General features: G+C 46.2%; 1 protein-coding gene across 3 annotated transcripts in view; it reads right to left on the bottom strand.

Annotated features, from left to right (window-relative positions):
* SPTBN1 (spectrin beta, non-erythrocytic 1) overlaps positions 1-12635 on the bottom strand; it is a 178991-nt gene that overhangs the window by 85205 nt on the left and 81151 nt on the right. The window lies entirely within an intron of this gene.

Raw genomic sequence — 12635 nt, 5'->3', positions numbered from 1 at the left:
ACTCTCCACAGGTGCACACATACCTCGACAAAGACTCTGTTCCCTGGCTTGCCTGAAGTTGGGTTTTAAAATACAGCGTGTACATGATGCTAGTTAAATTTAACTGGAACACCCCCATTCTTGTGTCCCTGTACTCGCATTCCTTGCAGTGGTGGGAAAGTGCTAAACAAGCAAATAAAGCTCTGGCTGCTCACAGTAATGAGAACTGGGAAGACTCCAGGAAATGCTGGCTGCCAACATGCAAACCTCTTTTTAAAAAGGCCTGGTCAGAATCACAGCCACGGCTGATTGAGTAGGCTCTGTGAGAAGCGAACTTTACAACTTCTTTTGGGATCCTATATATATATATATATATATATATATATATATATATATATATATGAGCAAGATGGATGTTAGGAAGGAGAAATTCGTTCCAGCTCGCTCCCACGAAGGAACAAGAAAAGGAGGCACATAATCCGGCGGGGTGGTGAGAGCGAAACGTTGGAGACAAGCTGCAAATTGGGCAGAAACCACATTTAAAAAGCATCTGTCAAGTTGCAGCATTAAAAGGCTCTGTGTGCAGCTCCTAAAGAGGGGAAAAAAGAAAAATGGGGAGGGGGCGAGTCAGCGAGCTAACTGCCTCCGGAACAATTGCAATTTACTACATTGAAGTTAATTGGAATTCGTGGGATTGCTTTGTGAGGAACAGCAGAGCCACAACGCTTCCCAGAATTCATCTAGTATAATGAGTCAGGATTCTCCGTAATGATACGATATTAGCAACATGGGGGCCCTCTCCTCCTCATGATGTAGATCATAGAGGCCAAAGATGAGGAACCTGAGGACCAGGGGCTGAATATGGCCCCCAGGCCTCTCTATCTGGCCCTTGGAGCCCTCTCCAGAAGCCACACTAATCGCTAGCCCTGCTTTGTACCAGGAAGCTTTTGCTAGCTGAAAAAGTGTCCCTAATCTGGACGGAAGGCAGAGAGGGGTGAGCGATTGTGTGTGCAAACAAGCCTAGGGGACAAAGGTAACATTTACAGCTGCTGCTGGGCCTATTTTTGCCTCTGGCCCCATACACCATTAGCATGTAGGCCTTAGCAGCTTGCCCAGAAGGGAGTGTGTCCCTTAGAGCTCTGGCCCAAGAAACAGCTTTTCTGTTCCCACTTCCTTCTCTTGACTTGCCCATCAGTCCAAGCATTCAAGCCTGCCAGAAGACATATCTGGCTTATGAGCCACCAAGATATATTCTGCCTGGGTTCCTGCAATGAACCCCAGGGGAGGCATAACATTAAAACACGTTGTTTTCCGGGGTGGGGGGAGGGGAGACTCTGGAGTCCGCTCGCAGTCCCAAAACGCCACAACTGTTATGTACTGAAGTTCTCACCCTGGGCCAGCAGGGGGATACCGTAGATAGTTTTCACTCAGGTCCACATATGCAAATAAGGGATTGAAAGTGATGTTCAGTGATTGGATAGTTACAGAAAATTGTTACTGTTGCGTTCTAGTGGAGCTGTATACAGTGGTACCTCGGGTTACATACGCTTCAGGTTACAGACTCCGCTAACCCGGAAATAGTGCTTCAGGTTAAGAAGTTTGCTTCAGGATGAGAACAGAAATTGTGCTCCGGCGGTGCGGCAGCAGTGGGAGTGCCTATTAGCTAAAGTGGTGCTTCAGGTTAAGAACAGTTTCAGGTTAAGTACGGACCTCCAGAACGAATTAAGTACTTAACCCCAGGTACCACTGTATAAGCAGGCTGGCTGAACCCTTCAGTTCAGTTCCGTTCTGGCCTATGAATAAACAAGAGCTGTTTGAAGAATCGCTGTGTCGTCTGACATGTTCACCCACAACTTAATAACGACAATCCCACTTATGGCAGGGGCTTCTATGAAGAGCTACATTCCATTGGTGGCAATGTGTCAGAGAATGCATGGCAACAGTGGGCGGAGCAGGAGCCAGCAGTGGGCAGAGCCAGAGCCATAAGTAGGTGGAGCCAAGACCAAAAGTGGGTGGAGACAGCTGCCCCCGCCGCAACACTCCTTCTTTCCCTTTCTCTTCCTACCCACCTGGTCGGAGGAGGCAAGACAGGCTGCTCTTCCAAGATGCCCAAACTGATCACTTGGCAAGTGGCTGCTCTATCGCTGTGTCGATTTTTGGCCCCCTTCCTCCAGTTCCTCCCCCACCTTGACCTCTTTCCCACGGGGCTCCCATCTGCATGTGAAACTGAGCCAAGGGATGCGAGTAGACCCAAAACTGAAGGGGTTCATTCCCTCCCCACCTACGGCGCTACGAGAATGGGGTTTGCGGCATTTTAAAGGTGCTTCTGCACTCAGTAGGGTTCTCCTATCTCAGAGTCTGGCTCAAAGCTGCAGGGTTTTCTTCTCTGGGGAAGATGTCAACTAAGGGCAAGGGGCCAGTGCCAAGGCAGAAGGCTTGAGGACATCTGATACGTGTTATGCCCATTAAGCACCAGGCTCTGCCCTCCCCACATCCTGACAGGTAAAGATTTGCTACTAGGGTCTCCTGCCTTCATCCACCAAGTCCCAACTCCAACTCCCAGTCTCTTCCTGCTTTCAGAAGGCCAAGCAATCCCCCAGCCAATGTGGCCTTGGGACACTACCCTCTCAGTTGTGACATTAATGCAACATCTCTTTTGCTTTCCATTCTGTCGATTTAAGCGACTCACTGAAACAGCTGCGGCAAAAACCAGAAGTTTATACAGCTGTATTATGTATCTCGGGGAAACATGTGGCATAAACATTAATATTTTGCTACGGTCACCCCTTTCTGACCCCTGTGACTCTGATGTAAAAAGTTTCACTTCATCTTGCTGCAACTCACTGAAATTCTTCATTCTGGGAGCATAACGGCAAGAATCTCATCTGTTCTGATCTAGAGAGGGGGAGGTTTATTGGTTTGTGGGGGTCTGTCCCCCTCGGTGTTTGTTCTTGTTTTTTATTATGAATTTTGTGTCTTTATCTTGTATTTTGATGTTGTGAACCGCTCTGAGTTCTGCAGATGAGTATGCAAATTAATTAATTTCTGGGATCCTCCAGAAATAGCTATGGGTCTGCAGTTCCCCATGACCCCAATCCCAAGGGTGGATCTACTAGGAAACTAATTAAGCTTTCAGGGCCCCTTATCCTGGAGGGGCCACAGAAGCAACTTTAGTCCACAAAAAATAGATGTTGTGCAGGTATGCCAATCTGTCATGGAGCAATCCCACTGAACAAGGTAAGAGGGGTTGCTGGTTGCGAAGGAGCCCCCCTAATAGTTCAGAACCACTGAAGGCAGTGAAGGTCCTGTGTGAGTGTCTGGAGGCGGTTGGAGGATGGATGGCGGCTAACAGATTGGGATTGAATCCTGACAAGACAGAAGTACTGTTTTGGGGGGACAGGAGGCAGGCAAGTGTGGAGGACTCCCTGGTCCTGAATGGGGTAACTGTGCCCCTGAAGGACCAGGTAGGCAGCCTGGGAGTCATTCTGGACTCACAGCTGTCCATAGAGGTGCAGGTCAAATCTGTGTCCAGGAGAGCTGTCTACCAGCTCCATCTGGTACGCAGGCTGAGACCCTACCTGCCCGCAGACTGTCTCGCCGGAGTGGTGCATGCTCTAGTTCTCTCTCGCTTGGACTACTGCAATGTGCTCTATGTGGGGCTACCTTTGAAGGTGACCCAGAAACTACAACTAATCCAGAATGCGGCAGCTAGACTGGTGACTGGGAGCGGCCACCGAGACCATATAACACTGGTCCTGAAAGACCTACATTGGCTCCCAGTATGTTTCCGAGCACAATTCAAAGTGTTGGTGCTGACCTTTAAAGCCCTAAACGGCCTCGGTCCAGTATACCTGAATGGGCATCTCCACCCCCATCGTTCAGCCTGGACACTGAGGTCCAGTGCCGAGGGCCTTCTGGCGGTTCCCTCAATGCGAGAAGCCAAGTTACAGGGAACCAGGCAGAGGGCCTTCTCGGTAGTGGCACCCGCCCTGTGGAACACCCTCCCACCAGATGTCAAAGAGAAAAACAACTACCAGACTTTTAGAAGGCATCTGAAGGCAGCCCTGTTTAGGGAAGCTTTTAATGTTTAATAGACTATTGTATTTTAATATTCTGTTGGAAGCCACCCAGAGTGGCTGGGGAAACCCAGCCAGATGGGCGGGGTATAAATTATTATTATTATTATTATTATTATTATTATTATTATTATTATTATTATTCAAGCTTCAGGGCCCCCAAAATGTAGGTCCCCCACTGCCCCAGACCACTGCACAGCTAGCTGCTCATGGGAAGCTGTCTTGCAAGATGCAGTCTGCCAACAAACACATGACGCAGGCTAGTTATTTTTCAGCTGGTATGGAAAGTAACTGCTGAGAAAACAAGGTTTAATTATTACTGTCGGAATAGAACTGGTGGTAATTAAGATCTGCAGGTCAGAGAGCTCCTTATCCTGTTGCTGATCAGCTGGTTTGTGGAAAGTGGGAATATTGATTTTGTTCTTCCAGAATTGCATTTGCTACCACTGGTAATAACTCTTTTTCTTTTTTCTTTTTCTTTTTTATGCTTACGGACCAACAAAACACAAAAAACCTGTACATTTACGTCATTTGTTACAAAGATATAAAATTAACAAGAACAACAACTCATGTATTTTGAAAATAAGTCTTCTTAAAGTACATCAAACTTCCCATCGTCTCCATTACCACTGGTAATAACTGTTTTTCAGCAATGTTGCACGCCAGTGGTTTGCTTTTTTAAAAAAAGAAACAGGACTAAAAATGAGTAACTTCATAATGTTGCTCAATGATTAACTGTGCACCCCTAGCCTTATATATTTTCCACCCTAAAAATCAGAGAAACAATATTTTTCAGAGGACTTAGCTTTTGCTACTTCAAAATATTTTCATCAAGTTAATTAGGAGCCCTAATCTTCCGCCCAACTTTCTGGCGAATAGTGGAGACCTGTGGAAATGAACCCAAAAGGTACTTAGAAGCAAAGGAGGAGGAAATTTCTTGTTTTGTCTGTTTGTGCTTCAACCTATAGAACTGGAGCAAGTAAGAACGATTTCACAATGGACACCATTCATACTTGGAACATCTTTCCTCAACCTGATGTCCTCCAGATACTGTGGACTACAGCTCCCATAATCCCTGACGATTGGCCAAAGTGGCTGGGGCTGATGGTCTTTGCAGTGCAAAACATTTGCAGGACATGAGATTGGGGGAAGCAGACATAGAATCACCCTGTGCAACAGAGGATAGGGTTTCTATACTTTAATAGGTGGGTAGAGAGAGCTGGACCATAAAGAAGGCTGATCGCTGAAGAATTGATGCTTTTGAATTATGGTGCTGGAGGAGACTCTTGAGAGTCCCATGGACTGCAAGAAGATCAAACCACTCCATTCTGAAGGAAATCAGTCCTGAGTGCTCACTGGAAGGACAGATCCTGAAGCCGAGGCTCCAATACTTTGGCCACCTCATGAGAAGAGAAGACTCCCTGGAAAAGACCCTAATGTTGGGAAAGATGGAGGGCACAAGGAGAAGGGGACGACAGAGGACGAGATGGCTGGACAGTGTTCTCAAAGCTACAAACATGAGTCTGACCAAACTGCGGGAGGCAGTGGAAGTCAGGAGTGCCTGGTGTGCTCTGGTCCATGGGGTCACAAAGAGTCGGACACAACTAAACGACTAAACAACAACAGAGTAAATTTTGGTTAAGTACTGAATATCACTTGCAGTGCTAAGACGCTGCAGGGTACCTGCCAAAATCCCATCTTCGACAACTGGAATTTCTGAACATTGTTCCATGGAACGTACAAGGGTTCGTTGGAAACTGTTGAGAGTTTCTTCACTAGATCAGTCACAATGGGCAGGTTTCCCTGCAGAGCAACAGGTAGTCACAGGCGAGCACTGGGTACGTCTTAAGACGATATCTCATTCTCTCCCCACTCCACACCCTGAGCCACAATTCTATATCCATGAATTTGCATCCCAGAATCTTCTGCGACATGCAGGGTTTCTGTGATGAAGCCGTCAATGTAGAAGAGGGTCCCTGAAGTTTTTAAAATGCACTGTTGTGTACAGCTGTTAACACAGCATTGTATCTACAAGCTTGCCTGGTCACCATAGGTGATCAAGAATTCTGTTCAGGCGAGTATACATTAGAATACATTGGAGTATTCCTTCCCTCCTCTGTCATCGATGTGTTCTTACGCTGTTTGTGACGAAGGATGTTTACTTCCTTCACAACCAGCATGAAAACACAGGCTACTAGGCTCTAGTAACTTTCACAGGCTATTTTTTTATTTTATTTTTGGCAAACATTTGTTTGCAGGCTTCTGTTAATACATAAGAGAAACTCTCTGCTCCACAACATCTGACACCCCTTGTCTACACTCAGTGCCAACCCCAGATACTAGCTTCTGGGAATGAAGTGTTTATAAAGGGGAACTTGGATCTTTGAAGCAACATTCACACAGAACAGAATCGACTGCTTTTGAGATATGCTATGGCCCAGCTGACAAGTAGCATGTTAGGCCTTGACTTGGAAGGTTAAGATTCAGCTGCTTCCCCTGTTCCTGGGTTAATAACAACCTACTCCACAGGCTTACGGCAAGATACTCCCTGATGTAAATAATAATAAACACATTTCCTCTTCCTTCAGTCTGAGGAAGTGGGACGGGGAGTTTGGACAGGAAGGAATGCAAACTGGCTTCCTTCGCTCGCTGTGTTTATGTTTGTTTAAGAATCTCAGTTATGTGCTGGGCACACATAAAGCGAGGCAACTTTAATTCCTTCTAATCTTCCCCCCTCTGTGCAATAAAGGGCAAAATTTGCCAGAGAAGATGTGTGCATGTGAGCTGACCTTTGGGGCTTTTGGAAAAAATAAAGGAATTATTGTTAAAGGACTGAATGGCCAAAAGTGCCATTTTAAATAAACGAGCCTCGTGCTGGTGTGTTTGTGTTACTGTCGGGAGGGGAAGAATTCTAAAATGTTGTTGCCTTTTCACGCTAGCTGGATTCTTTTCCCACTTCGCAAATAGGAAAATAATCCACTTCTGACTTTTTAATTATCTGGCGGATTGACCTTTAAGGACTAGCCTCTTGACTTATTTCCCCGAGGGCAAAAGTGATCCACCTTCACTTTCTGGAAACACTTTTGGATTTGGACAACAACAAAGAAGTTGTGCAAGGAAACATCATTTAAAAATAATAAAGGTAAACGTTAGTGGATCTGCTAAGCAGTGGAAAGGATATCAATGTAGAAAAAATAAAATGGGGTGCATTGGTATACTCTTCTTTCACATACCCACATTCCCCATAACGGCAGCAGCTCCATTCATAAAATTGTAGAGTTGGAAGAGATCCTGAGGATCATCTAGTCCAACCTCCTGCAATGCAGAAATATGCAGCTGTCCCATACGGGGATCAAACCTGAAACCTTGGCGTTATCAGCATCACGTTCTACCCAACTAAGCTACCCACTTGGATTGGGAGATCAGCCACATTTAAGGACACAGGTGGCACTGTGGGTTAAACCACAGAGCCTAGGACTTGCCGATCAGAAGGTCGGCGGTTTGAATCACCACGACGGGGTGAGCTCCCGTTGTTCAGTCCCTGCTCCTGCCAACTTAGCAGTTTGAAAGCACGTCAAAGTGCAAGTAGATAAATAGGTACCACTCCAGTGGGAAGGTAAATGCCGTTTCCATGTGCTGCTCTGGTTCGCCAGAAGCAGCTTAGTCATGCTGGCCACATGACCCGGAAGCTGTACACCGGCTCCCTCAGCCAATAAAGCAAGATGAGCGCCGCAACCCCAGAGTCGGCCACGACTGGACCTAATGGTCAGGGGTCCCTTTACCTTTTTAACCTTGTATTTGCTTACCATATCCCACGCCATAATATATTTGTTGGGGTTGCATCCAATAGTTGAACAAGAGGAAGGCAGCTTGCCCCAAAGATCTTTCTCTTCTCCATCTCCCCTCTGCACCCTCTCCCTCCATATCCCACATCCAAACCCCTCTTCATAGGGTCAGGAGCCATTCCTGGTCACTGGGAGTTGTGCTGAATGGAGCGGTAACATAAGTGGTTAATGTCTGTAATCAGGTGGAGGGATATTGCTTGTGCTTCTATATTATCACGTTTACCGAGTGTTTTAATATTTATGTCCCTAAAGCGCTCGCTAAATTACACGGGGAAATTTTCGCGGCACGTAACGGCAATCCAATCCCTGTATCAAATAAAAAGGAGTGCAAAGTTGCGATTAGAAACTTCCCTTTCAAGACCCAGAACTTGAGAGGTAAAATAATACCTACTATACTCTGCTGCATTTAAAAACCAGCTAAGGATCATTAAACTGCATTCAGCTGATCCTGCAAACCATTTCCTCCAAACGCAAGAGGAGGAAATTAGAAGTGACGTCTCCTCCATCATCATTACCTTCTTCCAATTTTCTGGACCATGGAGAACATTTCACACATTTATGTCTTATTACTGTGTGCCACAATATGGACAACTGATTCCTCAGTCTCTCAGTCTCTCACATTTTCCCTTTTGTACTTTGAGCAAACATCCTCTTCTATTTAAAGCTGCGTCCCCTCCCCCCGCCCTTTAATACTGTGAAATAAATGAATGGATTATTATTGTTGAATTATTATTTATTTAACACGCGAGTCACTTTTGTTACAAAAACTCAAAGCATCTTGCAACAACAAACACATACATTTAAAAAATCCTAGCATAAAACAAACGGGAACAGGGGAAAACTAAAAACCTGAAAAAGATGTGTCTTTTTCCAAGCAAACCATAGCATGTCACTGATGTGTTTTCAGTTATCTCCACTGGAGCGAAATCCCTCCATTCAATTTCAGGTGAGTCCACCTGCCACACCTCCTGACTGGAATCCTATGCACAGTCTCCACTGTTCAACAAGCCACCTCCCAACCCTCTGGAGAGGTTTTTGGTGGATAGAGAAGGTTGATTTTGAGAGAAGTCTCCTCTCCCTCGACTGTCACCTGGACTCACAGCTGTCCATGGAGGTGCAGGTCAATTCTGTGTCCAGGACAGCTGTCTACCAGCACCATCTGGTATGCAGGCTGAGACCCTACCTGCCTGCAGACTTTCTCGCCAGAGTGGCGCATGCTCTGCTTATCTCCTGCTTGGACTACTGCAATGCGCTCTACATGGGGCTATCTTTGAAGGTGACCCGGAAACTACACCTAATCCAGAATGCGGCAGCTAGACTGGTGACTGGGAGTGGCCACCGAGACCACATAACACCGGTCTTGAAAGACCTACTTTGACTTCCAGTACGTTTCCGAGCACAATTCAAAGCGTTGGTGCTGACCTTTGAAGCCCTAAATGGCCTTGGGCCAGTATACCTGAAGGAGCGTCTCCACCTCCATCGTTCAGCCCAGACACTGAGATCCAGTGCTGAGGGCCTTCTGGTGGTTCCCTCACTGCGAGAAGTGAGGTTACAGGGAATCAGGCAGAGGGCCTTCTGGGCAGTGGCGCCTGCCTTGTGGAATGCCCTCCCATCAGATGTCAAGGAGATAAACAACTATCTGACTTTTAGAAGTCATCTGAAGGCGGCCCTGTTTAGGGAATTTTTTACTGTTTGATGTTTTATCGTGTTTTTAATATTCTGTTGGGAGCCGCCCAGAGTGGCTGTGGCAACCCAACCAGATAGGTGGGGTATGTATAAATAATAATAATAATAATAATAATAATAATAATAATAATAATAATAATAATTCCCTCAGGCTGCCTCAGTGGGAGAGATGGAAAGCAGGATTCATTCCATTAGCTTTGCTGGAAGACAAGCCCCATGGGGCTCCTCCTGCCCCGCCCCCCCGGGCTCTTTTCTGTTCCAGTTGGCCATTTTAAAAAACTACTACAATGGTACCTCAGGTTAAGAACTTAATTTGTTCTGGAGGTCCGTTCTTAACCTGACGCACCACTTTAGGTAATGGGGCCTCCCACTGCTGCCGCGCCACCGGAGCACGATTTCTGTTCTCATCCTGAAGCAAAGTTCTTAACTCAAGGTACTATTTCTGGGTTAGCGAAGTCTGTAACCTGAAGCGTCTGTAACCTAAAGCATATGTAACCCGAGGTACCACTGTACTAAAGAATTGGTGCCTGTTGCTTGTTTCCCCTGCTCTTCCCTCCATGCCCAATTTCCCTTGTGTGCCACATGGGGTTTTTTAGCTAGTAAGCCTACAGTAATAATAATAATAATAATAATAATAATAATAATAATAATAATAATAATAGTTGTTGTTGTTGTTTTATTTGTACCCCGCCCATCTGGCTGGGTTTCCCCAGCCACTCTGGGCGGCTTCCAACAAAGATTAAAAATACATTAAAATGTCACACATTAAAAACTTCCCCGAACAGGGCTGCCTTCAGATGTCTTCTGAATGTCAGGTAGTTGTTTATCTCTTTGACATCTGATGGGAGGGCGTTCCACAGGGCGGGCACCACTACCGAGAAGGCCCTCTGCCTGGTTCCCTGTAGCTTTGCTTCTCGCAATGAGGGAACCACCAGAAAGCCCTCTGCATAGGGATTGTCTTGTTTTAATTTGATCACATGTACACCAATCGGGGAAACTTTTTGGGGGGCTGGAGAGCAGGGCACAAATGTTCAGAATAAATAAGGAAATAATGGCCCAACAGGAACATGTGTGTGGATTCAGGAATGTGCAGTTGTGAACTAACCTTTTTTTTTTTTTACTGTAGCTTATATTCCCACCCACCCATTCTGGTCTTCTGAGGCACCAGACGTGCAGCCATTTTGTGGCTGCTTCTGCAGACACATTTCCAAAAAGCAAACAGTTGGGAATGGCCCTTGGGTGGCGGCTTATCTAAATTCTGGGCTGCAAAATCCTAGAAGGCTCCCTTGGCTTTAGCCATGATCCTACCCATCGAGCGTGGCAGTGGGATCACCAATGCTTAACTCAAAACAACTATCAGCATGCACGGAGTAAAAAGAAACATAAGCAGGAGAGGGTTCAGCAAACGAGATTTAAAAGCTAATCCTGCAAACATACTTCGGAATGCATGCAATTATCTCAAGGCCTTCGCAAACCACTTTATCTAGATGTTTGTTTGCAGTGGAAGGCGTGCCAGAATGAGAGCTCTTTGCACAGAGATTGCTGCAGTTGTGTTCCTTCTAAAGTCAAGGCAACCAGGCTAGGAAGCACCTACTGTGCATTATAAAAATCAAGTCTTTGGAGCCTCACACAAATACAGCCAAACGCATGTAGTAAATATGATGGCATTGCGACAATACTGTAAGTGAATCGGGGTGTTGCAGGCTGTTGAAGCTCAAAGGCTGGGAAGCGTAGTTCCCTGAGGGGAACAGGGGTCTCCAAACAACTTTTGGCACCGTTAACAAACTACAATTCCCAGAATTCTTTGGGGGAAAGCCATGACTGTTAGAGCAGTGAAACAGTGCTTAAATGTATGGAGTGAGTCTGGCCCAAATGCAGCCTTTATTTATGATTCATTCTGATTTCAAAGAATCATAGAATCAAATTCAAAGGGACCCTGAGGATCTTCTGGTCCATGGGTAGGCAAACTAAGGCCCACAGTCCGGATCCGGCCCAGTCGCCTTCTCAATCCAGCCTGCGGACGGTCTGGGAATCAGCGTGTTTTTACATGAGTAGAATGTGTCCTTTTATTTAAAATGCATCTCTGGCTTATTTGTGGGGCATAGGAATTCATTCATATTTTTTTCCAAAATATAGTCCGGCCCCCCACAAGGTCTGAGGGACAGTGGACCGGCCCCCTGCTGAAAAAGTTTGCTGAGCCCTGATCTAGCCCAACCCCCTGCAATGCAGGAATATGCAGCTGTCCTGTGTGGGATTGTGGGGTGGCAATACGACAAGGAGCATTCGCCCTGATTTCCTTGTGAAGAGTTTATATGTCTTTCCACTGATCATTAGTTCATTCCCACTTTTCACTGTGTTTTCCCGTACTTTGCAAAAGAAATGCTGTTGTTTTTTTAAAAAAGTGGGCTTGTTGCACTAAGGCAGTGAATCTTTTTTATCCACTTCAGTTGCAAGACACTAAATTTCTTGAACTCCTCCCACAAAATAGTGACAGCAAAGGCACCACTCGTGTGAACATGAGAACACAGAAGGAGCACCACTGGAACAGACCAAGGAGTTTGATAGTCCACCACTTCATCTTTAGGAGCAACAGCCTGTCAGTCAATGAATGTGTCCTTTAGTACCAACCTCACTTGTCCCCGTACCCATTTGTGGTGGTTAAGCAATTGGGGCTGATGGCTTCGCTTGCCCGAGCTGGAACTCTGGATTTCTGGGCCACAGAAAATGTATCTTGAAAGGCTGGTGCCAAAAGACGTGGGTGGCGCTGTGGTCTAAGCCACTGAGCCTCTTGGACTTGCCGATTGGAAGGTTGGCTGTTCGAATCCCCGCAACGGAGTGAGCTCCCATTGCTCTGTCCCAGTTCCTGCCAACCTAGCAGTTCAAAAGCACGCCAGTGAAAGTAGATAAATAGGTAGCGCTGTGGCGAGAAGGTAAACGGTGTTTCTGTGCGCTCTGGTTTCCACCACGGTGTTCCGTTGAGCCAGAAGCAGTTTAGTCCTGCTGGCCAGATGACCCAGAAAGCTGTGGAGAAACGCCAGCTCCCTCGGTC

Source organism: Podarcis raffonei, chromosome 3 (assembly GCF_027172205.1).
Source record: "Podarcis raffonei isolate rPodRaf1 chromosome 3, rPodRaf1.pri, whole genome shotgun sequence".
In the NCBI taxonomy this organism is placed as follows: domain Eukaryota; kingdom Metazoa; phylum Chordata; class Lepidosauria; order Squamata; family Lacertidae; genus Podarcis; species Podarcis raffonei.
The sequence above is the reverse complement of the archived record's forward strand: the minus strand, read 5'-3'. Positions and strand labels throughout refer to the sequence as shown.